Source organism: Centrocercus urophasianus, unplaced genomic scaffold (assembly GCF_019232065.1).
Source record: "Centrocercus urophasianus isolate 14NV4802_14NV808 unplaced genomic scaffold, USGS_Curo_1.0 seq_23, whole genome shotgun sequence".
Taxonomy (NCBI): domain Eukaryota; kingdom Metazoa; phylum Chordata; class Aves; order Galliformes; family Phasianidae; genus Centrocercus; species Centrocercus urophasianus.
Genome location: NW_024884789.1, coordinates 15,061,363 through 15,086,329, shown reverse-complemented (window position 1 = coordinate 15,086,329; position 24,967 = coordinate 15,061,363). Strand labels below are relative to the sequence as shown.

General features: G+C 37.6%; 1 protein-coding gene across 1 annotated transcript in view; it reads left to right on the top strand.

Annotated features, from left to right (window-relative positions):
- The window catches only part of RORA (RAR related orphan receptor A), a 199,688-nt gene that overhangs the window by 3,213 nt on the left and 171,508 nt on the right, over positions 1-24,967 (top strand). The window lies entirely within an intron of this gene.

Below are 24,967 nucleotides of genomic sequence, written 5' to 3'. Positions count from 1 at the left end.
TTTGTCCTACTATCTGAAGTTTTTCCTAATGGACTCCAATGGACATAGTGTCAGTTGTTTGTATCTCTGTATTTTAGACACAGTTGCAGTCTTGCGTGTAAATCGGTTGCTCAGACAAGTATGTAAAACTAGAGGTCTAAAGGCATTAAAGTGTGAATCTTGTTGTATGCAGAGACCTGAGCTGTGTTCTGCGGTGAAGAATGCTCCTTCTTGAAGTTACTTATGCAGTGAATTTGAAGATAGATTGCTTCTTAGATTATAGATACAGACAAATTTCTGTACTGTCAGCTGAAGTGTTTGATTTTCAGCTCTCATACACTTATCCAGATTGAATCTTTTGTTAGAACATTTCCATTTAAATATACTGTAGGTTGCATAATATGATGCAGTGATTAATCTTTCCTTGGGAAGTTTTCTCTGCAGCCATATGGAAGATACTCAAGCAGGTACATTCCTGTAGGTTTCCTGAGTGGAGAGCACACTGGTAGTAATATCTTGTTCATATATAGCGCATTTCATCCATTTTACATCCAACTTCATTTAATAGTTCAGCTTGTCAGCCTAAGAGACAAAGGCATGGAAAGATGATGTGACTTGTTTATTGTGAATCAAGGAGTAGCACCAGCTTTCTGAATCCTGGTACATTACAGTAATTTCTGTTTCTTCCTAGTTAAATAGAATGCGTGAGCCATCTTTAAAAGATCAGTTGTTAAAGGAACTGTTCTATTCCCTACCAATTATTAACTGTTTATTTAGATGAGGGGTTAACAGTGTGTTGAAGCATACCAAAGTAATTCTCTCCACTGTTTAACTGTGATATTAATTGGTTCAGAGGATTTGGTCCTTCTCACTGTTTAGCTGTCATGGAATCCTTGTCATTTTAGTAGCAAAGGAAGTTTGCCCGGTGTTCAAAATATATGGTAACGTGCACAACACAGCTGTCAATAGATTCAAAATAGATCCCCTATTCTTGCATGAGGGTATTTACTTTCCCTTTCATATTCTTTTTCTCTTCTTTCTCTCTGAAATCTCTCTTTTATTCATGAAGATGGTAATTTGTTGTTGTAGGAATACTACAGCACAGAGGCTCCTTACTAGACTGTGCAGTGCGCCTTTAGGGTTTTGTTTCATCCGTGGTATTTGTGCCAGAGACACTGAGATGCACATCTTGATTTTCCTAACTTCACATCATTCATAGAAAGTCATTCACACTGTACAGCATCTGTTGCTGAGACTAAAAAAAATGGTGCACAGCCCCTGTTTTACAGTCAGCAGAAGTCCATCAAGCCTGTAAGCTATGTAAGGGTAAAAGTGTGTGATCTGATAAGACTTTGAACTGTGATAATTTGGGAAATCCATTTGTATGTTATATGAACTCTTGCTCAGTATATTAAATGTGTTAACTGTTGAAAGAACAGTCTACAAGTGTAAGCCATATAGTATTAGAGCCAGGCTGGGAATTACAGCAGCTTCTATTTAAACAGGGGAATGTGAGCACAGTGGCATGGCTACATGATTGTCAAAGCAAGGCTCACAGGCTCAGAAAAAAGAAAATCAATAGTTCTGCTTGTGTAAAGGAAAAAAAACAACAAGGTAGATCATTCCAGACTTCAGAAGGAGGAGGAGAAGAAAGGGACCTGGCAGGGCTGTATGGCAGTCAAAATATTTGGGGGTGGAGAAAGAGACACATCTGATAGAGGAACTGTAATGAAAGAAAGGCACAAGATGTTCTGTAGGAGAATCCAAACTTAGGAGAAGAGATTCTGCAGTACACTGAGAACTGCAGAATATATCCAGCAAATACTCAAGTGTTCTGGTATATTAGAAGCTTGTGTGCTGACATTATTAGAATGAGTCGGAAAACTTGTATACATCTCAGTTTTATGCTAGCTAAGGGTTGCTAGGTAATAACAACTCATTTCATTGGGGCCCTGATGTGGTACCTCTGTTCACTTCAGCTGTTTCTTACCCCCTGATGAGTTGAACCATTAGCCCCAAATCTGCTGAGTTTGGGGATCTGGGAAAGGATGTACTTTAAGCCACTGAGAACTTTGTATTCTGTTTCTTGGGGATTTGGCTCAATGCTGTGAGTAAACAATTCTGTGTATGCTTGGGAATGGCGGAGGGGTCTGGGAAATGCATGCCATGTTACATCTTCAGGCTAAAGGCAGTTTGAAGGTGTACTGCCAGAGTCAGGTGTTCTCTAGTTTTGGTGCAAATGCTTACAAAGAACTGTAGTAAAAGATAATGGTTGCAAAAGGCAATGACTTTTTATGGTACCCTCCTACCAAGGCCCGTTGAATTTCTCTCTAAGGAGTGATTTGTGTGGAGCGTCATTTCTTCATACAGTGTAATTTATAAAGGCGAACAGCTCACATTTTAACAAATCTCTTTGACATTTTTGAAGGCAAAACAATAGCACTGGAGCACTGTTCTTTCCTTCTGTTGGTAGAAAGGAGCAAAACCAACAGCACCCTAATGGATAGTTAGAGCCAGGACCTCACTTTATATTACAGCATTTTGTTTCAAATCCGCCCTTCGAACACATAAAAAAGATTCCTTTTACAGTTACTTTTCTAAGTAACATCTTAAGGTTTGCTCCTAATTGCAAGTTAATTTTACTGCAATTGTCATCACACTTAGCCTATTGTACTACACGGAAATTATTAAACTGGCTCACCCATCATCCATTTACCAGACTCAATTCAGATGGCTACATGTGTTTTCTGTTTGTAATGCAGTATTTTCATGCTGAAATGATGCCACAATTTCTATAAGAAATAAATAATGCTACTGCAAAGTGAGTACAATGCTGCATGTTAATACGGACACCTATTTAACTGTTTGTCAGAATTGAAAGCCATGTTTATTTCCTTCTTTTTGAAAACACTGTAGCAAAAATGTTGGCCAGCATGTGATATGGACACAAACTGATATAGCATTGCAATTCTAGAGAAGCTCCAAGATTTTATGCTGGGACCCATATTTCTGATGAGACTTGAATTCACTTCGTGTTAAAGTTTTCATATGCATATTGTTTAGAAGGAATTTTGTCCTTTTCACACCTGTGACAGATAAAAGCTGCAGCACAAAGTATCCTCATGCTTAGTGGAGTAGCCAACTGCAGGCATAACCGATGAAATGTTTTGTAAACTTCAGCAAATATTTCTGTGTATATCTCTGTTGGAAGAAAAATCATATTTATTTTATTATAGTATATTAAACTTCTTAAACACATCTGCAAGAAGTTGTGAGCATGCTCAAAGCCAATTACTGCAGACTAGGGGAGATGCAAGGATGTGTGTGGCAGAACCTCCAGTATCGGTCTGAGTGCACTCACTCAATCATAGATTGATTCTCATTGGATGTCATCAGTAAAGTTTTTGGTGTGGAGTATCTTCACCCATTCCTGTCAATGAGTGAAAGACAGGACAGAAATAAATGCCAACAAGTAGTTGTGGATTCTGCAGTTAAATGCATCTGGATGAAAGCCAAATCATGCTGTGCATTTCTTGTAATGCTATAAACAGTCGGAACATAATGTTATCACCACTTGTTTCAGGCAGTGTTATTTTGTGTGTGATGAATATATTGTAGAAGACTAATTAAGGAACAATAGAAGGCATGTGGAGTTTACAAGGCAGGCGTACCAAGTGGATAAACTGCAAGGGAACTCAGGTTACTGCTGAATAGAGTGGATTGCTTAGAAGCTTTGGAAGTTCTTTCATGAAAATTGTTCCTGTTGAGTGGATGTCTTGCAAAAAGCTCGAGAGCCGTTTGAAATGGCTTCAAATTACGCTGAAGCCAGTCTTCAGAAGAGAAAAGCATGCCTACAGAACTGTAATATTTGAATTCAATTGTTGCACTTCTTATTTTTGTCATTTTTTTTCATGAAAACTCACTCTGGGCTGTTTTAAAGTAGACCTTCATAGCAACGGCTTTGGTTGTTACTAATGCTGAGTATCACCAAGGACTGCTGACTCTCCTTGTGCTGTGCCCTGAGTACAAGTCTCTAATGGGAAGTGCTGTTGATTTCTGCAAACTGGGGAACAAGCCAACCTGGCTTTGAATGTATCAGTTCAAGTAGGCTGACACGGTGAGCCTGTGCAGAGTTCTGACATTAAGGATATGAGTAACCAGAGATGGGTAACTTTTTTTCTGCCGCTCATTTGTTTACCAAATCAAACCTAGCAGTTAATACAACTAAATAGTAAGGGCACACACTTGTGCCTTCGTATTCATTAAATCACCAATATCATCACAAATTTCTTCACGTTACTAGGTTGGTACAATTGCCTTGCATATGAGAATGCTTTTAGCTTGTTATTTTCTCCTACTACTCACTTTATCATGCCTGCTTGGTAAACAGCATAGTGTATGCTTGTGCACACGTTGCCTTTGGTAGCCTGTTACTTTTTCCTTGTGCAGTGACTTAATTGCAAGTCATGGAAAGGCTCATTAAAATAATGCTGAATGACATGTGAGAACGAATGATTCTACCTCTTATTTTTCTTTGCAAGGTGTTCTGTTCATACATAAGGCATTTAGCTAAAATGTGTAGCTGTTCTTGTATTTTAGCAATCAGATTATTGGGGTTGAATATTATGAATAGCTAAACATTTCTGTAACAGCTCAGGCTTCTTATTCACACCTATTGGAGAAAAGAGGGTAAAAAAAAGTTTTTAAACTGGCATTTGATATTTTTGTGTGACGTTGTGAGATGCTTTTGATCATAATCTTTGTGTATAGTGTCTTTTTTCTGAATTTTCATTTGCAGACCTTCTGTGATTAAAAATATGTTTGTTAAATACAGTTACTGTGTCTGTGCAGTAGCAGTTGACTCTGGGGAGCTGTTCTTTATCTCCTCATGCAACATGAAAGGAGAAACAGAAGTTCATAAAGCGTTGTTGTTTTCTTTTGATACAAGTTGCTCCAGGGAGCAGAGAGGAATGTGAAAAACAGGTGTCTCACAGATTTCACCAAACATTCTTTTTATATTTTTTGGCTCAACAGATGAGTACCAGACATCCGTAAAGCTGAACTCTTTTCAGCAGTGATCTAGATCAGAAAAAGCATTGCACTGAGCAGGACAATATTTATGCAGAATGAATCTGAATGTAATAATATGATAAAATGTTTAGAAATACTTCTTTTTCCTTGCACTAGAGGCTGATTATTCCAGTTCTGGGTAGCTTTTTCTATTATATTTTCTCATATGTGTAAGCTATGCTTTGAGGGATGAATGTAGCAATTCCTGTTATGTAAAATACTGTGATAGTAGTAGGGTTTAAAGCTGTTTTTCTGTAGAAGTTATGCATTGTGCAGGTTTTTCTTTTCATGACATAAAGGGAATAGGAGTAGTGCAGAATAAGATGGGCTCCTTTCTGCAAAAAAAATAGTAACTCTGGGAGTTGCTTTGTATATGGACCCTAGTAAACAGGGTTCCTTGGGTCTTTTTGTTATACTGTCAAATAAGCTGAATCTACACGAAACATTCAGTCCACATCTATCGTAGGGAGTAAGAGTCAACCAAAGATGTGTCAGTAGCAGAACTTTCAGTTTGTTGCCAGATCATTTGTAAAATACTTTTCTGTTCAGTTTTGGATTGAAAAAATCAATTTTGTTCCCTGTATATGAGACCAAGTTTTCTATCTGCAGTCTAAACTGAGTAGTACATAATGCAGTTGTTGTATTTTTTATTTTTTTATTTCACTACAAGTATGGAATATATCAAGATCTCATGCAACTGTTGTCCCAGCATAGGTGCATCTTGACTAACTGTACAAAGCAATCAGATGTGGATATCCTTCATCGAGGAGTGTGAAGCCTACTTCTAGAAGTTCCAATAGAAGTGAGTGGTTGCTCAAAAGCTGTAATTTGGAGCACAGTGTACTGTTTATTGTGAGAATCCTTCTATTGTGAGTATACACTTCTAATCAGAGCTGATGCAACAGTTGTTCTCATTCCTTTACGCCAGCCTTTTGCTGAAGAGGCTATAGGCACACTTAAAAGCTCTCCCACTTATCAAAAATTCTTTTGTGTCCAATTACTATGGGAAACACCAGCATCCAGCAACATGCTGTATTGAATATGCTACTACATGTAATGGAAGAAAAGAAACCAGTGCTGTATGAATTCTTACATCTTTCTTCAGTGTTCAGTTTGGTCCATGTTTGTCAAAATATGTTTTTAATCTGGCTACTCAAAAGGCTTTATCAGCTTTCTTTACTTCTGGTTATTCTGACGCTTCACTTCAGAAGTTATGGCTCCCTACATCACTAATTTGGGGTTATGCATTTAATCTTTAAACTTGTATTTAATAATATTGTTATAGGTTCCATGAATTAGTTTTGGGAGAAAGTGTTTGTGGGTGTGAGAAGTATGTGGGTTGCTTCCATGTGTGAGGTCAAGATTGCTACAGAGATTACATACATCTATTGCATATGGATGTTGTGCATGCAAAGCTGAAATGTGGGGGTGTGTGACAGTTAAAAATCTGTCTGCTTTCAGTGTACTTATAGCTTGTACTCAGCAAAAACCACTGGTTTCTAGTTCTCTGGGCAGTGTAGAAGTTGCATCTCAACTTGGTCTTCTGTAGCTTTAGTTCTTTAGTTAGGACTTAGATGAACTCCAGAATTCTGATGTACCTCAAGACAGCCAAAGTTTGCGTGCAGTATTCAAAGATAAATCAGCTTGGAAACACTAAAGTCTCATCTCAGTTTCAGTCAGATTAGCTAATGTTGGTGATTTCTGGTTTGTGATGATCCACGCAAGTAGGAAAAGCAAAGCAGTTACGGATGCCATAGAATATTGCTAAACTACCTTGAGCTTCATTTAGAGAGGTCCTTACGTGTTTGAGACGTGTGACTTCATCCTGTGAAAAGTGTGTTTGTTTCTCATTAAGGCTTTATAGAAAGAGGGTCATTAAAGTTTTCCATGGATAAGGAAGGAAAGTCCAACAGATGGCTTAGCATTAAAAACACTGATTCATCTGACATTGAAATCATGCAGAGGCAACTGCAGGTCATAGCACACTGCTACAAAGACACCAGCTCAATACTGACCTTCAAGGAGATGAGTAGTTAGTGACCTTTATTGTCCTACTGATTCCTTTTTCTTCTGCTGTTTAATGCATATGCAAGTATGGTGGTTTTTTTTATTCATTATTACTGAGCACCTGACGTAAATTTTATTGGGAAATTGCTGTTGCTATTTGTAACTTACGTGATTAAACTTCTGTAGTGTGCAGGAAAGTCTCGTTTTATATTGTTTTTTTGATTTCCATAAGGCAAAGTGATGAAAAAATTTGGTGTCGTGCCATATTATCTGAAAGTTATTGATTTTGCACTGAATGTTCCCAGGCTGGTAAATTTTAGGTCAAGGCCGTTTAGACTGACATTTTTGGTCTAAAATGGGTGGCAGTTCTACATTCTGAATGATACAGTTTGGGTATTTTGTTCTTTGCCATGTCTGTTGGTTTTATTCTTTGGGGTTTTTGGAGGGTTTTGCTTTTTAAATTAAGAGAGCACACTTTGGGAATTGGCTCATTCCCTACTTCAGGTACTGTGTTAGTAGTGTGAGAATGTTTCACAGTATTGATGTTACAAATGAGGTTGCTGCCAAGATCATTGTAGACCTTCATATGTGCAGGCCTATATATTATTATATTACATGTGTAGACCTATATATTCTTGCAGGCATACAGAAATAAATACTTGGCTTAATCATCACCAGTGACTGCAACTAATTGGTCTCAGTTGTGTGACCCTCACACTTCTTATCAAATGGTATCTCAAGTGAAGGGTGGATAGAGTTTATTATTAGGGATGTTCTCTGTTCAGACTGTTATTTGCTTTTGTCCTCTTGAGGTTTTAGCCTTCTCTACTGTTTTCTTGATTTTGTTGTACCTGCAGGTTATCCATTTGCAGTGTTCACTGCTTTGCCACAACTTCCCCCTTCTCTTTCCCCAAAAGCTCTGGTGCTTTTCTTCTAATGACCAATTCCAGACCTTATATATAAATCAATGCGTTTAGTCAGAATAATACTGAATAAGAACTTGATGATTTATAAAAGTGCTTTTCTGCTTCATGGTCTAAACAATCATTGTCTGAGATCTGTAAGAAAGCCGGAATTGATATGACATAGAATTGCAAATCTGACCATGTGTAGTATGGCTGGAGGAAGGAGGTTCATTTCCTCTGAGGCATTTGATGAAAACCTCTGTAGGACATGATACCAGACATAGATTATCCTGTCATTTTGCAGTAGAATACATAGCCTAAGATTTTCAAATTAAATGTGGTGTGGGGTTTTTTGTAGTTGTTGTGTTCTGGTGGTTGGTATTTTTTAGTATTGCTTATGGAAGCGTAGCTAAACAAGCACATAGTATTCTTTTTTTTTTTTTTTTTTTTGCTGAAAGATCAAATCCTGTCTTGCCTCTAAGAGCTGTGTTAGAGGCACTACATCATCGCACGCTGTCCTTTGCCTCTGCTTATCTTTTACCCTTGCTGACTTTTCACATTTGATTTTTTGAGTAATTTTTTTTTTGCTTTTTCCCAGGTGTTCGTAACAGTTTTTTCAGTCACAAAAAATTCTGAAAACATGTCTAAACATGAAAACTTCTGAAATTCTGACACGAACTCAGCAGTTTCCTATAATTCCATGTTTCTTGCATTCCATCACTTCATTCAGCCAAATGGCAGAACAGTCTGAATAGCTGCTTCCGGCTTTATGTAGGAGATCATGAATGAATCTGCACCGAGCTTTCAGAGGGCATACAGTGTTAGAGAGGTGTAAAGGAAAGGAATACATCTAACAGTGCACTTCTATCATACATTGAGTATCAGCTAGGACAGAAAGGAGGCTGTTGTGAGAGCTGTGAAAGTACGGAGCAAACAGCATTGGAAAAACTTACATTTGAACTACTTCCTTAGAGTTTCTTTGCATTCAGCAGAAACAAGTAGGCATTTCTAGAGCATAAATAATTTCTTCCAGTGGTTGACCTCTCAGGTCAGTATATTGTATCCCACATTACCTGGAGTTAGATAAGATTAAGCCTTGAAGAATTGCTAAACGTGAAAAGTTAAAAGTTTCAAGCATCAGTTTGTCTATCTGTACTGGCTTCTAGCCTTTCGCAAAATGTTAGAATTGCATTTGGTACCAGAATGTTGTAATGTTAATGTGAGTCTGCGTGCTATCACTACACTTCATTAGCACAGTGTGCTGAATTGGACTACAGCAGCTTGCAGAATCCCCCATTCACGTAGCCTTACTAGCAAACACACTGAGTTTTAACTGAAAAACTGTGTTTGTCTGCACTATAAGGAGATTCTAATCAGGATAGAGAAAAAGCTTGTTTTTTTTCTAAGAGCATCGGTGAGCTGTCAATTGAAATTGATCAGATTCCTCAACTCTTCCTGAGACTTATGCAAGTTGAATTTAGAGATGTGTAATTAAAAAAATTAAAATTCAATCTGCATCTGACTGGTTTTCGAGCAGTCTTGTGCACCAGCAGATCACTCCTCAGGATGTTTTCTTATTAACTAAGACTGCCACGTACCGTCTTTTTCTTGTTTATTATGAGTTTGTTTTTCTGAAAAGTTTCAGGTATTTATTATTACAGCAGCTGTATCCCAAAGCAAGTCTGAGTACAGAGCTTTTCTTGCAACACCGAAGGCAGAATTGATTGCAGGAGGAGGCTTTCTATTGAGGAAGGGAAGTGCTTAAGCTCATGTGTTTGTCATGTAGCCATGCCAGTCTGGTGTTCCTGTTCATTTAAGCAGCCAAGTTTAGAGCGAAGCTTCATCCATTAAATTCAATCTTAGTTTAACAAGAAACACACCAAGCACAACATGCTTTTCTTTGGTGTACAGCACTTCTTCATTGTGCACCAGTTTGTAAGAAACATGATGCAGATCTTCCTGTTGCTGTCGATTGTAGTAATGCAGTCAGTGCTGTTGATGCTAAGAAAGCAGACTTTCCACACCTGTGCTTGTTACTGTGACATTTGTGTGGGGCTTTCTTTTTATTGCATAGAAACGTATAAAGAGAGCAATGCAGCTTGGGGAAAAATACCCTTACCAAATACACGTAAAGAGCTAGAGCTAATTACAAGTTTGACAAACTAGGATTTGCCATTCCAGTTTTCTCATTCTCTGACTCATTTATAACCTGATTGAAATTTTATGCTGTCTGTAATCAGGTAACCCCTGGTCTGGCTGTGCTCCCTGGAAGTTTTAGTGCAGGTGTGCTATGTAAATGTCGGTGGCAACGGGAGATTGCTGAGACTCATCTGTCTTACAGGTCATTTGCTGCTATGGTTTCCCTGCCAAACGCGTCTAGGATAATAAACCCCATTTAAGCAAAACAAAAATGGTTTTGGTGATGCAGCTTATGTCAGTTCCGTGAATGCTGTAAGCTACAAAAGTGAAAACAAGCATGGTGCTGTAACTGCCTCTATGTTACAGGTTTTGCTTGTTTAGTACTGTTATAAAATACAAAGGGAAAAAAAATCACACCTCTAACCAGAAGTATTATATGGGTCAGAAATTTCTCAGATAGCCCTGGACTCATTCAGGAATAGATGTAACAGAGATCTCACCAAATTACTCATTCAGTTCTTTCAACCAAAGTTGAATACTATGAAAGTTATGAAACATTTTCCACTACTCATTATCTGAACTGAGCTGGAACAACTTACGGTAGTTTTGCACCTTAAACAGTGTTTGGTTGAAATCAGAGCTAAGTCCTTTACCTCATTTCCAAACTAATCTGCACTACATCTAGCCGTGATTTCTCCAAACTGCTTGCAAATCTCTTCCAGTTAGAATATGTGAGCCTTGCCCTTCTGTACGTTATAGAAAATGACAGGGTTGCACACGAGCTCTGTAAAATGTTTGCTTGTACTGGTATGTGCTATGCATAGAATGCTGATGACCCTTCCAGTACTGCTTTAATACTGTGCAGTTTGTATCACAGAGCCCTATAAAAAATGTATCTGCAGAAACAATGTATTGTTTCGTTTCATGATAGAGGGGACAGAGCTACCAGAAATGATGAATGTTCCGAAACTTTGAGAATTAGTTAATTTTTTTTTTCTTTCTTTTGCCTGTTGTGTTATCATTGTAAGCTGATTCATGTAAGAGCCCAGCTGAGGCAGATACTATCAAATGGAAGAACCCATCTAGTTTCTCAACTGCTCAGCACCCAGTTTTGTTTATATTTTCGTAGATGTGCAAGTAGATCACATTGCAGTGCTTCCAAAAATTTGGGTTTTGTTTTTGTTTTTCTCATTAAAGGGGAGGATGATGACATTTAAAGCCATATCAAGGCAGAAAAACAAATACTGATTGAAACTGATACTTCTCAGGTTGGCAAAGTGTTGCTGAACTGTTTAACCAAAATTGTTGCTTCGCCTGCTGAGTTCTTACTGTAGGTACGTGATTGTAGTAAAAACATTGCTTTGCTGTTTTGTGAGCCTACCTGGTTCTTCCCATACATTTACATTTTATCTAGTCAGCTATCTCAATAAACAATTCAATAAACTGTTACCTCTGTGATGCATACAGCGAACTGATACGTACTTTATCTGAGGATGCTATGCTTTCTGTAGAAATTATCTATCATAGCTGCATAGGAATTTCAATCGCAGCAAAACCAGGATTTAAATAATCTTATTTTAACATGCTAAATAATAAAATGTGATTAAGTTTTGAAAGTTTTGTTAAGGCACTTGGCTTTACCACGTGATGCAGATGCAGCTCATTGATCTTAGCAGTGTTGTAGAGTCTTGCAGAACAGCACTGAACCCTGTGTTGTTTTGTTTTCCTTACAGCTTTGGAGTAAAGGATGTGGAGCCCTCCCATTTTCCACTACATCGTTCAAAAAAACATTGATTTTTTCCATATTGTTATTGGTTTCTTTGAGATAAATGACATTTGGTTTGTGGCTTTAGGATCTCGTAGTAATTGAGTAAGAAAAGGAACTTTGCTTTTTTTCCCTCATACCCAAATTTAGGAGCTGATAAAATCTGTTGTCACACTTTTTGACATTGTCTCAAAGTTTAATTTATAAAAGAAAAAAAGAGGGAGTAATGGGGAGTTAATGTTTAACATTCCCTGTAATACAGACTGCTAAACTGAGCTTTAAGTATTTCTTTGGTGTAGCATCTCAACAGGTTTGAGTTGGAAGTACCTCCTGCTCGTGCCTGTTGGTGCATTTTAGCAAACAGCATTTCAGTGGAAGCCAGCAAAAGCAAACTGAAGTGTAAGTCTAAGCCTCGTGCTTTACCATGGGGCAGATTGTCAGAGGTGATGCTGATATTCTAATCACCGGTTGCTTATGGATGTTAATGCTTATGGATATTATGCAGTGGAGACTAAATAGTGACAAAATGCACAAGTTCAGAAAATCCAGAAGGCTTCTGTGGGCATCTGAAGTGCTTCTGTTCCTTCCAGTTGTGCAGTTGTTAAGCTGACAGCATTCTGATAGTCCCATCAAGCTTGCCGTGCTAGCCACTGAAGCAGCCTTGCTGCAGATAAGGGCAAAGTTTGTTCTTTCATTTTCAAAACAGTTTTGGGCCTCGTGTTAATCCTCGCAATTCCAGGTGATGATTTAACAGCTAAAGGAAACAGGACAGTCTTAATTAGCAGTTTCCTTTTCCCTCCCACAAAATCAGTAAAAATAGTCAAGCAAGCATTACACCTTCTGGCATTGGAAATGCTGGCTATTGTATTTAATTTTTTGTTTTAGATCTACAGTCCTAGGGGAAGAAATGCACTCAAGTTCTTCCTGACTTGGAGAGCAAAGATATTTTAATGTCAGTAATCAAACTCAACAGGAGTTGGGCTGTTGACTGTGCCTTAAAAAATTCCCTCAGAACATAGTGTTTCACTAAAATGATTTTCTGAGGTGTAGAGTAATTTTTCTTCCATCTGTCATATTCTGCTTTAATTATATATCAGGATTGAGCTTCTAGTATGGTAAGGGCTCTAGAACCACAAAAAAGTCTTCCTTTTTTTTTTTTGAAATCATTGTTAAGTATGTTAGAGAGCTTGGAGAAGACCATATTGTTCTCCTAACCAGAGAGAGCAGAAATATCAGGAGAAAGCCTTTGTATTCACGTGCCTAGTGCTTTCTGGGTAGTGATACCTTGGTGGTCAGTGTCTCGTTGTTTATGTTGTGTATCTTAGCCATTGAATTATACATGAAAAATAAATACTCCCTTCATGAAGCCCCAAGTAGAGTTTTAAAGTTAGTAAAATTTGCACTAGGTGATAGTTAATGTACGTATAGGAGAAAAAAAAATATTTTCTGCATTCATGTCACATGAGCTTGGACTTGTAATAACAGTAATCAAAAGTTTAGTGGAAGTTTCCCATCCTTATCTCAGACGCGTGGTATTTGATTCTTTGGTTTTGCTTGCAAAGATAAAACTGCTAAGCTTTGCAGCGTACCCTGTTTTGGACAGATCTATAGCCTATCAAAATGTAGTTAGGTCTACCACAGAAAAAAAGATAATAGTGAGAAACTTGAGCTACAACATTGGTGCCATTGCGTTTATTTCCACTTAAAGAATCAAAACTGGGGAACAGAATTTCGGCAGCTTGGCAGTAATTGCCGGTTTTCAGTGAAAAACAGCTATCAGGAACTTGTGGGGTTTTGGTTTTTTTTTGTTTTGGTTTTTTTATTTTTCCTTGCTGCCACTGTATCAACACCAAGAGATGCAATGTCTTTCAGATTTTCTGATCAGCAAGTTATTGCACAACTATAATTAAAGTGATTATTTCGTATTTCTTAATGGTACAAAACAAACCAGGAAGCAAGAAGATGATCTCGAGTGTGCCCTACTATCTTAGTTTTGAAAGTCTTGATTTTACCTAACAATTGCAGAGCTGAAAGAATTCTTTGTCAATGCTTAATTTACCATAAACTATTTTTTTTTCATTCTGTCATGGTTAAAAATGGAGGTTGACATATCTTTCTGAAAGTGTTGGTACTGTAAAGGCTGTGACTGGGGGTTGGTCACTGAGGATTGGTTGAAGGACCCACCAGTCTAGTTAGAAAAAAGAAAAGAAAAAAAAAGTTGTTTGTAAGGACCACGAACAAAGAATCTGAATTAAAGTAGACCTCAAAGGTTTTGTTTGGAGTGTGGTCCAAGGGTTACATTTCTGCTAACTGTCCAACACACTGAAACTTTCTGGTGGCTGTGTATCATTTTTAAAGAATTTTAAGGGCAGTAGGAATGATCAAAACTTAAAGCTATACACGAGTTGTAAAGGATTTCCATTTGGTTTGTATTTTGAAGCCTTAGATACGATTTTTTCAGAGATTTTTCTGTAACAAAGTTGGGATTAAGAAATCTAGCATGTGCTAAATAAAGCGTAAGAAAATGTTATTAGCTGTCCCAGCCCATATCTCTTTTTCCCAACTGAAACTAACCATGGCCATGTTCTCTGTCTTGTCTTGACAGCAAACGTCTTAAGGTAGTGTGGGAATTCAGCAGTTTTTCCTCTCTCTCTCTGCCAGAGAGGAAACATGAAAGCTTTTCACTTGCGTGCCTCCTGGTTAAGCTACCAGCAGGCTCTTACAGTCTGTTTTGTGTTTAAGGCAGAAGAAAACTGATAAAAACCTGTGGCTATTTTTCACAATGCACATATATGGGAGGAGGAGAAGTTGTGTTTATTTCACACTTATTTTTCCTCTTCATAGTTTTGCCTTGTGATCCTAGACTGCTTTTCAAACACTAGAACAACAATATGTTGTTAGGTTTCTTTTTGTACTGTGGTATAGCTCTAGGAAGCAAACTCAAATACCTGCTTAGGGTGGAGAAATGTGAGCAAACTCTGTCAAAGCTTGAAATGAGCTTTGCAGTGACATAGTGAAAAACAAATTAGCAATCTTTTCCTTCATTATCTGCAAAGTCTAAGATCAGTTATGAATCACTTCACATTTGGTAAGCGTCTTTCTTCTATTATTTTTTCAGAGTTAATTCTTTGGTTGTGAGTTTCTGACAGTTTTGCAAGTTCCTTGTTGGGTGGATTCAAGGTTATTTGGTTGGGGTGGGGATAAGACGTTTTATGGTACCATAAGGACGTAGAAAATATAATGAAATAAGTGTAGACTTAGAAACAACATCTTTTTGTCCCACTTCAAAGAATTGCATTTCATTATGCTTGCTATGCTGATTGGATTAACTTCTGAAACAGACGATCATGTATTCTACAGTTTCTTCTTAGTTGATAGATTACATATTTTCTTTTGTCGCTGTTCACTGCCTGGCACTATGGATACAAATACTAATCAGTTGAACACAATTTAAAAATGGAACAATGTCATGCATTTAAGAAAGTGTCTGAAAGGAAGAATGACAACTTGCTTTTAAATCAGTGCAGTTAGATGCCTTCTAAAATGTCTAACTAGAAACTGTGCAGTAGCCCACTCAGAAGAGGGAGTCTGTCATGGTTAACCCTGCCAGAACTGGGGGCTGCTGACAGGGAGAACATGTTGCAGTGGCAATTCTGCCATCCAGCAAGAGTAAAATATGCTCGCTTTCTGTCCTCACGGTTGGCTTTCTGCCTGCATCTTGGACAACTTTTCTAAATTCCAAAGTCTCATTGCTTACTCAGAAATACTGATGAAAAAATGTGACTGGATCCAATTGGATTTGAAGATCGCAGAAGTGAACAAAGATTTCTTAGTTTGCTCATTAGATTATTCAGAAGTCTCTGAAATTTATGACAGCCTAGTGTCGTGTGGACTGTAAACCCAGCCCTAGGCAATACGTTATTTCTGTCTGCTTTCCAGCACCTGCTGACAATAAGCGAAGCTGCTTGGTTCTCTCTTTCCACCCCCTTGTTCTTATCCTTTTGGTTTTAGATCTACTTAATAACTTATAATTAAACTGCAGGATTCAGCCCTGTATGTTTGGAAGTCTGGGTTTCATTCTTAAGGTACTAATATAGATGTAAAGCAATTTCATAAATTCAAAGATAGTTTCAGACTAGGACGAATTTCTAAATTTGACTTATATGTGTTTTTCAGTGGCTTTCTTTAATTAGGCTCCTTAGAAGTGTTCTGTAGTCTTAATGCAATTTGACACACAGGAATGGTTATTCTTCTAGTGGGATAATTGATCGAGATATATTTTTTTAAAACCATAATTGAAATTCCAAATTCAGTGTATTAAGAATCAAACATCCTTGGCTTTTGAGCAGCTAATTTTAATTGGCTGAGATTTATTAGCTGCATCTGGAGATAGACCACGGTGGATGTAGCCTGTACGCAACTTTGTTTCCTTTTTTTAGCATGCTTGTGTTTTGTATTATAGGCTGAGGGTTGTGAGATTGCTTTTAAGGTAGATTGTGACACTCTGGAGGGAGTAAGCATCATTCCATCTTTGGTTCTGAAAAGCAAGTGTGTGACTAGTTCCTTGCATTTGGTGATATTGTTCATACGTGTTTTGTGTAACACTGAGGCTGGGCAGTCCATGTGTTGCTATGAACCCATTGCCTTTTCTAGCCTGGCCTTGGTTTTGTTTTCATTCTCAGCAGCATGACTCGAGAGAAAAAAGCAGAACAGTATAGGAATTGAACAGAAGACCTGTCCCCTTTCCCTTCTGCTTTCATTTCAACTACTTTTAATCTGTATTTTTATTAATAAGCCAGAATTATTCATTTTGTAACAGATGAATGACTCAGTTGTAGCAAATCACTGTGGGCTGAAAATCCACATGCAAAATCTAATTAAATATTTTGTCTGATTCTGATTCTACTTCTATGATGTAAATTTAATTCCACGGAGATGCGTTAACTTATTCTGGTTTTATGAGACCGAAAACTCTGGACTCATCATTTGAGTGAAACAATGTCCATAGAGAGCATGAACTTCCACATTTGTGGCTGTTGGTGCTTGCTTAGCCATTGGCATGCGTGTTATCTGGTACTGAGCAGTCACTTAGTCACTTCTCCAGTTTAAAGCTTGGATGATGATATGGTGAAACCTGGGTATAGCAGGTTGTAGTCTGTAACGAATGCTCTGTGGTCTATGGATGAAGAGTGTTGTAAGGATTACACGACCTACATTCAAGCAAAAAGTAGTGCCTGCACTTACAGTATAATGTCAAAAAGAGACAATAGCTTTTGTTTGTGTTATTATTTCAAGCATTTTTCTCAATGAGGTGCAAAAGTAAGGAAAAGAGAAATATTCTATTTCCCATTAAGTTTCCCACTGGCATTTATGTAAAATGTGATTTAGTATAATAAGCCATTTTTTTTTATTTTTATTTTTTCCTTAAATATAATACTACAATACTGTTTTGAAACGTGTGTCTCATTCAGGGTTTAGAACACCTGCTTGTTTATCATGTCTGTGTCAGAACTGTTCATGTACCAGAGCCCTTGCTAATTTGGGTTGTAATTTGCACCACTGTATCTGGGAGTTGGCTGTCTCTTAATACAAGTCTACAGAGAGTTTGTGTCCTGGGTTTCCTCTTGAGAGCTTGTGGAGGGAAAAAACTAAATAAATCTGCAGATAGTTGTGATGTTGTGATCAGTGTTCCACAGTTACTTCTGCCTGTCAGGGACTATTGAAGTTGCACTAGTTGAAACATTAAGCATCTGCCCTGTAAGTGTTTGGCATCAGGATCATTACATCATTTGTTTATGGAGGAGAATTTTACCTCTTCAAATCCATATGTGGGGTAGACAGGGGCCTGTGTTTTATGGAAGAATTATATAAACACATTTATAAGTAAGTAAACAAAATAAATGAATGGATAAATTGAGTGTATAGGAAATAAGTAGTTTCTCTCCTGAAGTTTCCTAAGTTGTGTTCAGTGAACAGAGGTCTTAAAATGTCTGAGAATCACAGTTTGTTATTTTTCTAATAGAACAATCAAGTAAGATTGATGTTAGATTTCATTGTTCATGTTTAAATAATTTGGCTACAGTAGTATCTGATGTTAAAATAAAAAAAAAAAAAACACAATTGAAAATTCTGTTAAATGTTATTCACTGAGGTTGTTTTACAGGTATGATTTCAAAAAGCTTTTTAAATTATGCTGATGCATGCCTGAAGGCTGGTGTTTTGCTCATGTTAATATGGCAGTGGAGCAACCATTAGCTTTTTTACCATGTACATTTTCATGAGCTTTTCCTTAATTTCTTTATGTATTCTAGTTCTTTTTAATGCACTAACATTGTGTGCAAAGGTATATATGAAGAAACATCCACTGAAGGAGGAACCTTCTCTTTCTAGACGTTATTTGAAAGAGCCTTGAAATCTGACAGACATGCTTTCAAGTACAGGGGAAAAATGAGCTTTCTGAAACTCTCCAGCTCTTCCAGTATGAGTGAATAATTCTGACCCTGTTTATTTTTGACTAGCTTAGGAAATTCTGAGTGTTATCTGAACAAATACAGAATGAATTAGTTCTTAAATTTCTATAAATGAGAATTCACTGGACTGGGCAGCAGGCTGTTGTCCTGAGTCCCTTCCTCAGGTGGGCACATTTCAGTTTGTTGAACCAGTCACCGTTTCACAGGAATTGCAGTACTTGTTCTATGTGCTTTCTGAAAATCCCATCCATCGTACATGAGTATTCTGGGGTACTGTTGTTGCTCTGCTTAAGCGGAGGCCCCCCTCAGTGCTTTTCTTAACCAGAAAGACCAAGTGCTGAGGCACTGTTTAGTGCAGTGCTCTCTATTTGTAGAGAGATGCTGATGTGTGGTTTTGTGCACATTGTTGGGCGACGAAGTTCCTTGTTGCAGTTTCATTAGATCCACAATTAAGCAGGAAGCTGTTTGTGATATGAGAAACCAAAAGTTCTTCAAATAGTTTACCATAAATGCAAGGTACAGGAAGACTTGTAATATGGTGTTGCGTTTTGTCAAAGTGGGAAACCAAAAATGGTGACTTGATATTACATGCAGGTTTTTTTTGCGTGATTCTTGAACTGTTCATTTTCGGTACTTCAGTACGTCTTTTTCATCCTCCACATTAATAGCTCTTTGGTGTAAACTAGTTTGAGGGCAGGATGCTAGTGGTGTTTGGTTGTATTAAACAGAACCCCCCTTCTTGGGTTGTTAGGTGGGGTGCTCAAATGCTCAGCCAAGTTTGTTTGGCTTCTATAAAAATGGCTTAACACTCATTGCATGCATTTAGATTTTAACAGCTTCTTCAGCTCGTGGACATGTGCCATGGAAAGGGATGGTATAAGCAAGTAAGAGAGGGAATGGAGTCAGGGAAACAAGTAGAGTTTGTTCTTATGTCATCCTGCATGCCAAGCCACTTTCTGTGTTAAAATCTACAAAGGAAAGACTGTAATCAACAGTGCAAAAAAATAGCTGCTCTGACAGTAGCTTTACATTTGTAGTAAATAAAGGAAGTCACTTGAGTTTGAACATCGAATAAATTGGAAGGCTGAGTGTAAGATTCTGTAATTCAATTGCTTCTTGAACCTTACCATCCTTTGAGGTATTCAGAGTTAAATACAAAATGAGGTTTATCCCCAGCTGGAACCTCTGTGCCCAGCAGAAAGTACCATTGTCAGGGAGACTTTTATGAGAATGGTATAGAACCATGGAAAACAAAGTTGGCGACTTAAGAAAATACCTCTGTGCCAGGATATTCTGTAAATTACTCTGGAGGAATCCTACAACACTTCAAGGAAGTTAACCTCATTTGCATGTTTTGATTAGTTTGCTGTCAAGCTTCTACAGAAGAGAGAAATGGTTTCCTGAACAAATCTCAGAAACTGCTTCCTATCAGAGTGTATTCCTTGCAAACAACTTTCTAACTGAAGAGTAAGACTTTTGTGTATGGTAGAAACACACACAGTGTGTACACAGAGTGTATTGTCGTACGGAGAAATGCTCTCCATTTGTATTCCAGTTTATTGAAAAGTTCGCCCACTTCCAAAGTAGATTTTTAAGTACTTGAAAAACTCTTTGGAAACTTTTTTTTTTTTTTTTTTTTTTTTTTTTTTTTTTTTTTTTATGGACTGCAAGTAAAAGCATAGATTACGGCTCGTAAAAATATGAAACTATATGACAGCCGTGCAACTGTCTGCTGGAGAGTCTTCAAAAGGTGTGTGGGTGGCAGGGGGCAATGTGTGGAATTTTATACCCTCAAGCAAGAGGAAGTCTAGCAGTAAAAAATATAAAGAATGATGTCATTAATATATTTAGTTGCAAAATAATGATGTGTACAGCAGAATTTAGGCATTGAGGAGGCTGCAGTATTCACTTCCCTGTAGTTGGAGTCATGAATGTCTTGAACACGGATCAGAAGAAGGTGTACATGTAAAGAAAAATAAAGCATACATAAACCCAGGAAAAGAGACTGTACTCAAAACTGCACTATCTTAACTGCAGCCCCCTTTTTTCTAAATACATTTAGTCACAATGTTTGCGTCTCAGTCAAAGTAATGGCAATAAATGTAATCTGAAGAGAAGGGACTAGGGACTTTGAGTTTTGTAGCAGTGGAGTCGGGACAACAGACAGACAACAGCCCATCTCCAGACTAAAGCAAAGAGCCATAACTAGGATGCAGGAGAAATGATGTAAAGATGGACAGATGTAACTATTGCATAACACAAACACCAAGTCTGTTTTCACCTTTTCACTGTTTGCATATGGGTTATAACCCAAGCCTGCTTTGGCACTACCTAAGTAATTTCACTGACTGCTTCATATGGCTGTAACAATAGACTTATTAACAAAAAATTCTTTTTCGTTGAGTGCTATATCCAATTTCAAAACTGAGGGAAAAAAAAGTGTCCCTTTTTTAACAAGTTTGGCTTTGTCAATGCTGCCTCAGGAACCATTTTTTTTCTTTCTTTATTGGTTTTTAAGCTTCATACATTTACGTTTTATAAAATGCAGCATTGAAACATCACAATAATAGCAGAGACAGTAATAGAAGTTAAATGTAATAGAAGGAAATAGAATATTAAATGTAAATTTAATGAAAGGTAAAATTAGGTGAATGCATTTCCTGCTTTGTGTTGAAGGGTAACCAAAATTGTTGACCACTAGGTTAAATATTAAGGGGTTAAATATTAAGCTTTGTAAAATGAATTATGGAATAAGTAGACTTTTTTTTTTTTTTTAAAATTTTAGTTACTCTCCTAGATCTTTCAATTCAAAAATAGGCTCCTTTGATTTGTCAAGAAATAGGGCTCAGTAGAAGAGTGGTGGAGGTGTAGTGCTCTTTTACCATCATCGTAAAGTTCTTCCAAAGGCACTGGACAGCGAGAGCATTGTTTCTTGTAGATCAGATCAATGTACTGTAGATAGTACTTAGTCACCAGTTGGTCAGATGGCACTCTCCATTTAAGAAGCAGTGTTCTCAGTTACTTCTGACTTTACTCAAATCTGGACAATTGGAATTTTTTCTTCTCCTTTTTTTCTTGATTTTTTTTTTTTTTTGAAGTTTCAGTCATCCCCCTCACATAGAAAGTTTTGTTCATTTGCTACTGAGCACCGAGCACTTGAATTAGTTCAGATGGGGGGGATGAAGTTTTAAGAACAAGTAATAAATTAGGCAGCATTTTCAAATTGTTTCCCAGATGTTGCTTTTTCTCAGGTGCTGTAAAAGCAACTTTTTTGCTTCTTACAGTAAAAGTCAGGAGCAGAAAATTTAGACTTCGGACGACTTTAGCTTTTCTAAGAAAAAAGGAAATACTCAAAACAGTGTTTCACCAACCAAAATGCGTGTTACGGGTGCGTTGGCTGTATCCCAGGCTCTTTAGAGATGAGCCATAAAGCTCGTATTTGAAATAGTTGTGCAAGTGGTGGTAAATGAATTATACAGCTTTCCACTCTCAGCATTACAAGATGCTATGACTTATTTCTTCCTTTTGCCATCAAAGGTGGAAATTGTGTAGAATACAGAAATATTTAGTTGTCATCTTCCTACTTCAATTTATTGTTTTCTGTGAGTTTGGAGTGAATTTTCTGTTTTTTTTGGGGGGGGAGGATTGGTTGTTTTGTATTGTTTTTAGAAGGGGAGAGTGTACATCTGCTTTATGAACTATAATGCTCTGTGTTGGGTTGGGATAATGAAGTGGCTGGTTATAGTTGACACTTGTGTTGCTTATATAGGAAGGAGCTGTCTTTGTTTGGTTTGTTGTCAACGTAACAAATTTGCTCACTAAAATCATTCATGTATTGGTGGGTGTTCCCTTGGCTGTTGGAGATGGAGTTTAATTACCATACTCGAATAAATCAGTAGATCTGAATCTCCTGAGTTGGACAGCCTCACTTGCATGTTAGTTTGCAGATTATGTTGGAGTAATGAATCATAATTTGGATGAAATCACAGTTTGAACAATGTCTCGAGTTTCACATCTAGGCAAACAAACTATTTTCTCTCAAAATATTTTACTTGACTGCAGAGAGTATTCTTCTGCTTCTTTGTATCCCCAAAATCTATGCTCTGAAAACTAGCAGACAAAGATGCCTAGACTAAAAAAAAATTACTTTCAATTTCAGTATTTTTCCATTTGAGGATGCCTTTAAACCTCATATTTCCCTAAAGTGTTGGAAGTTTTGATCTTCAGTCTCAGCTCAGATTTACCATTACTAAGAATGAATGGAGCCAGAGATGTCCCAGAACTGCAAAGCACGTTCCTAATGACTCAGACCAAGTCTTCAGAGGATTATACGCTATGTGGTCCTTTCTCAGTTTGAGGTGGAACTGTCTATGCCATGTGTTTGGTCATGCATGCTGTACATTCCGAGCTGCAGTCTCAGTTCACTGTCAATGGGAAAGAAATCAAATCACCAGGGCAATTCATACTGAAGTGAGCCAGGCCACAGCACTATATGGCTTCCTTTATGTCCAGATGTTTGGTGGACAAAGATAGAATTTCTGTCCTTACATTCTTCTATTGTTAAGCAGAAAGGTGATGCTTCAAAATACATCAGGGATACCTTTGAAACATTATGCATCAGTTGGAGGGGGGGAAAAAACAAGTGATAAAGTTCCAGTAATGAACACTGCTGCATTCGTAAATAAATTGCGGTGGTCTCCCCCAGAATGGGCAGAGGGAGTGTGTGATTAAATGGTGTGCTTGTAAAGACAAATTCTTTACTTCCCAGGTGTTAAGGTGGTGACAGCCAATTGCCTTAATTTCTGCTGAGCTTAAGAGTAACCCTGCCCCTAAACAAAATAAAGCCAACGTTATTCAGGGCAACAGGCAGTGAAATACCAGAAAATGTCCCCTTGAAGGTACTAATTTGCACATGCTTGTTGGTTACCTGTTTCTCTCAAATGCAGTGCTCTGTTATAGAAAACCCAGTAAGAATTTTGTTATCATGCCTATTTATAACACATTCACTGGATGTGGTGCACTAAGGAGGAATTCTAGCTTGGCTTTGTAAGATTTCTGTGAATGCTTCTCATTACTTCCAGTCAGCCCAAATATAAAATAAACTATAGGAAACTTACACAGGCCCTTTAAACAGGTTGAGAATGAGGACATTTAAGGTCAATCTGTTTCACATCTTTATGCCATTTGTCTTTTGAGACATCTGTAATTCAGACAGTCCCAATATCCTTTGTGTTTTTCAGTTTTACATTTTGGCATCATATTCGGAGCAATTTTCCAGAGCGTTTAAAGAGAAGAAAGTAAAATTTTTGGATGCAGTGCTACTGCAGTGCTGGACTCCAGGGTCCCATTTGCTTTAAGAAATATTTAAGCAGCTAAAGTTGTTTCCACTCTTAATGGCCTCATTTGTTTTTAGAACAAGCCAACAAAACTTTTTTTTTTTCTTGCAGTTGGTGTAGTATTCAGATGTATTGAATGAAAGGAAGCCTCTGACTTCTGTTGTTCATTATGTGTGTAGCAGTGTCAACAGAAGATTGTTAGAAAGTAAAAAGCAAATCTTCCTGTTTTTCTTTCATAAACTTCACACTGTCTTGAATGACACATTTTCTATGTCAAGGTTCCAAAGCCGAGATACATATATAATATGTGGAAGTTTTTTCCAAAAGCAGTGATCTTCTGTTTAATCTTGTGCTATGTAGCAAAAATTCATTCCTTCAATTAATCTAAACTGCTGAATCTAGCTGGCATGCTGCTTCTGTTCTGCTTCAATCACTTATTCCATTGTTTTTTGTCAGGGAACTTGAAATCCAAGAAGTTAAGTGAACTGCATTCTGGCAACCAGACTTGTTTTCCAGCAGCTCTGCACAAGCCGTTTGTTCATTCACTTGCTCACACATTGAGAGCCTAGCTAGCAGTGACGTTTTCAGACAAAATCTTATCAATAGGAATTTAACAAATTAAAGCTTTCTCTGGAAGTTTTGTGTGATTTTTTTTTTAAACCCCAAACAATTACAAGTGTGCCTGCAGTTCAAGGAGGCTGAACTTGCATGATACGCTTTGATACAAACTCAGCTGTGTCCTGACACTCAATCCTAGTGTCAGGATTCTTCCCTAGAATTCTTCCCTTTGTCTCTTTGAACACTGTCTCATAGGCAGCCTTGTCAGTTGAATTAGTAATGCATTGGAGCCCCACTGTATAAGGAAAATGACAGAAGATCTTATCTTAAATGTACTTTGAGCTGCAGCTCCATCCTATCCACATTCATAGCTCTTAAGGCTGATCTGAAGTTCTAATTCAGTTTCCTAGCTTTCCATCCTATTTTCAGCAGAACCCAAGGAATCTTCCCAGCTCCAACTGTGTCTCTTGAGTTACATCATGAACCTGACCTCAGCTGTCATCATACCCCTCCAGGCTGAGCAAGACAGAAGAATTCCAACTTTTAAAGGATTTCAATTCACTAACCCTCATATCTACAAAAAAATAAAAATAAAAATAAAAACCAAAAGCATCTGCTGATACTCAAAGACTGTCCTAAAGACTCCTCTTTCTAGAAAGGCTACAAGCTCACTGGCAGTCTGGCAGTTACAGTGGTTATAGTTTGTGGAAGAGTTTATGATCTTTGCTAGGGGGTCCA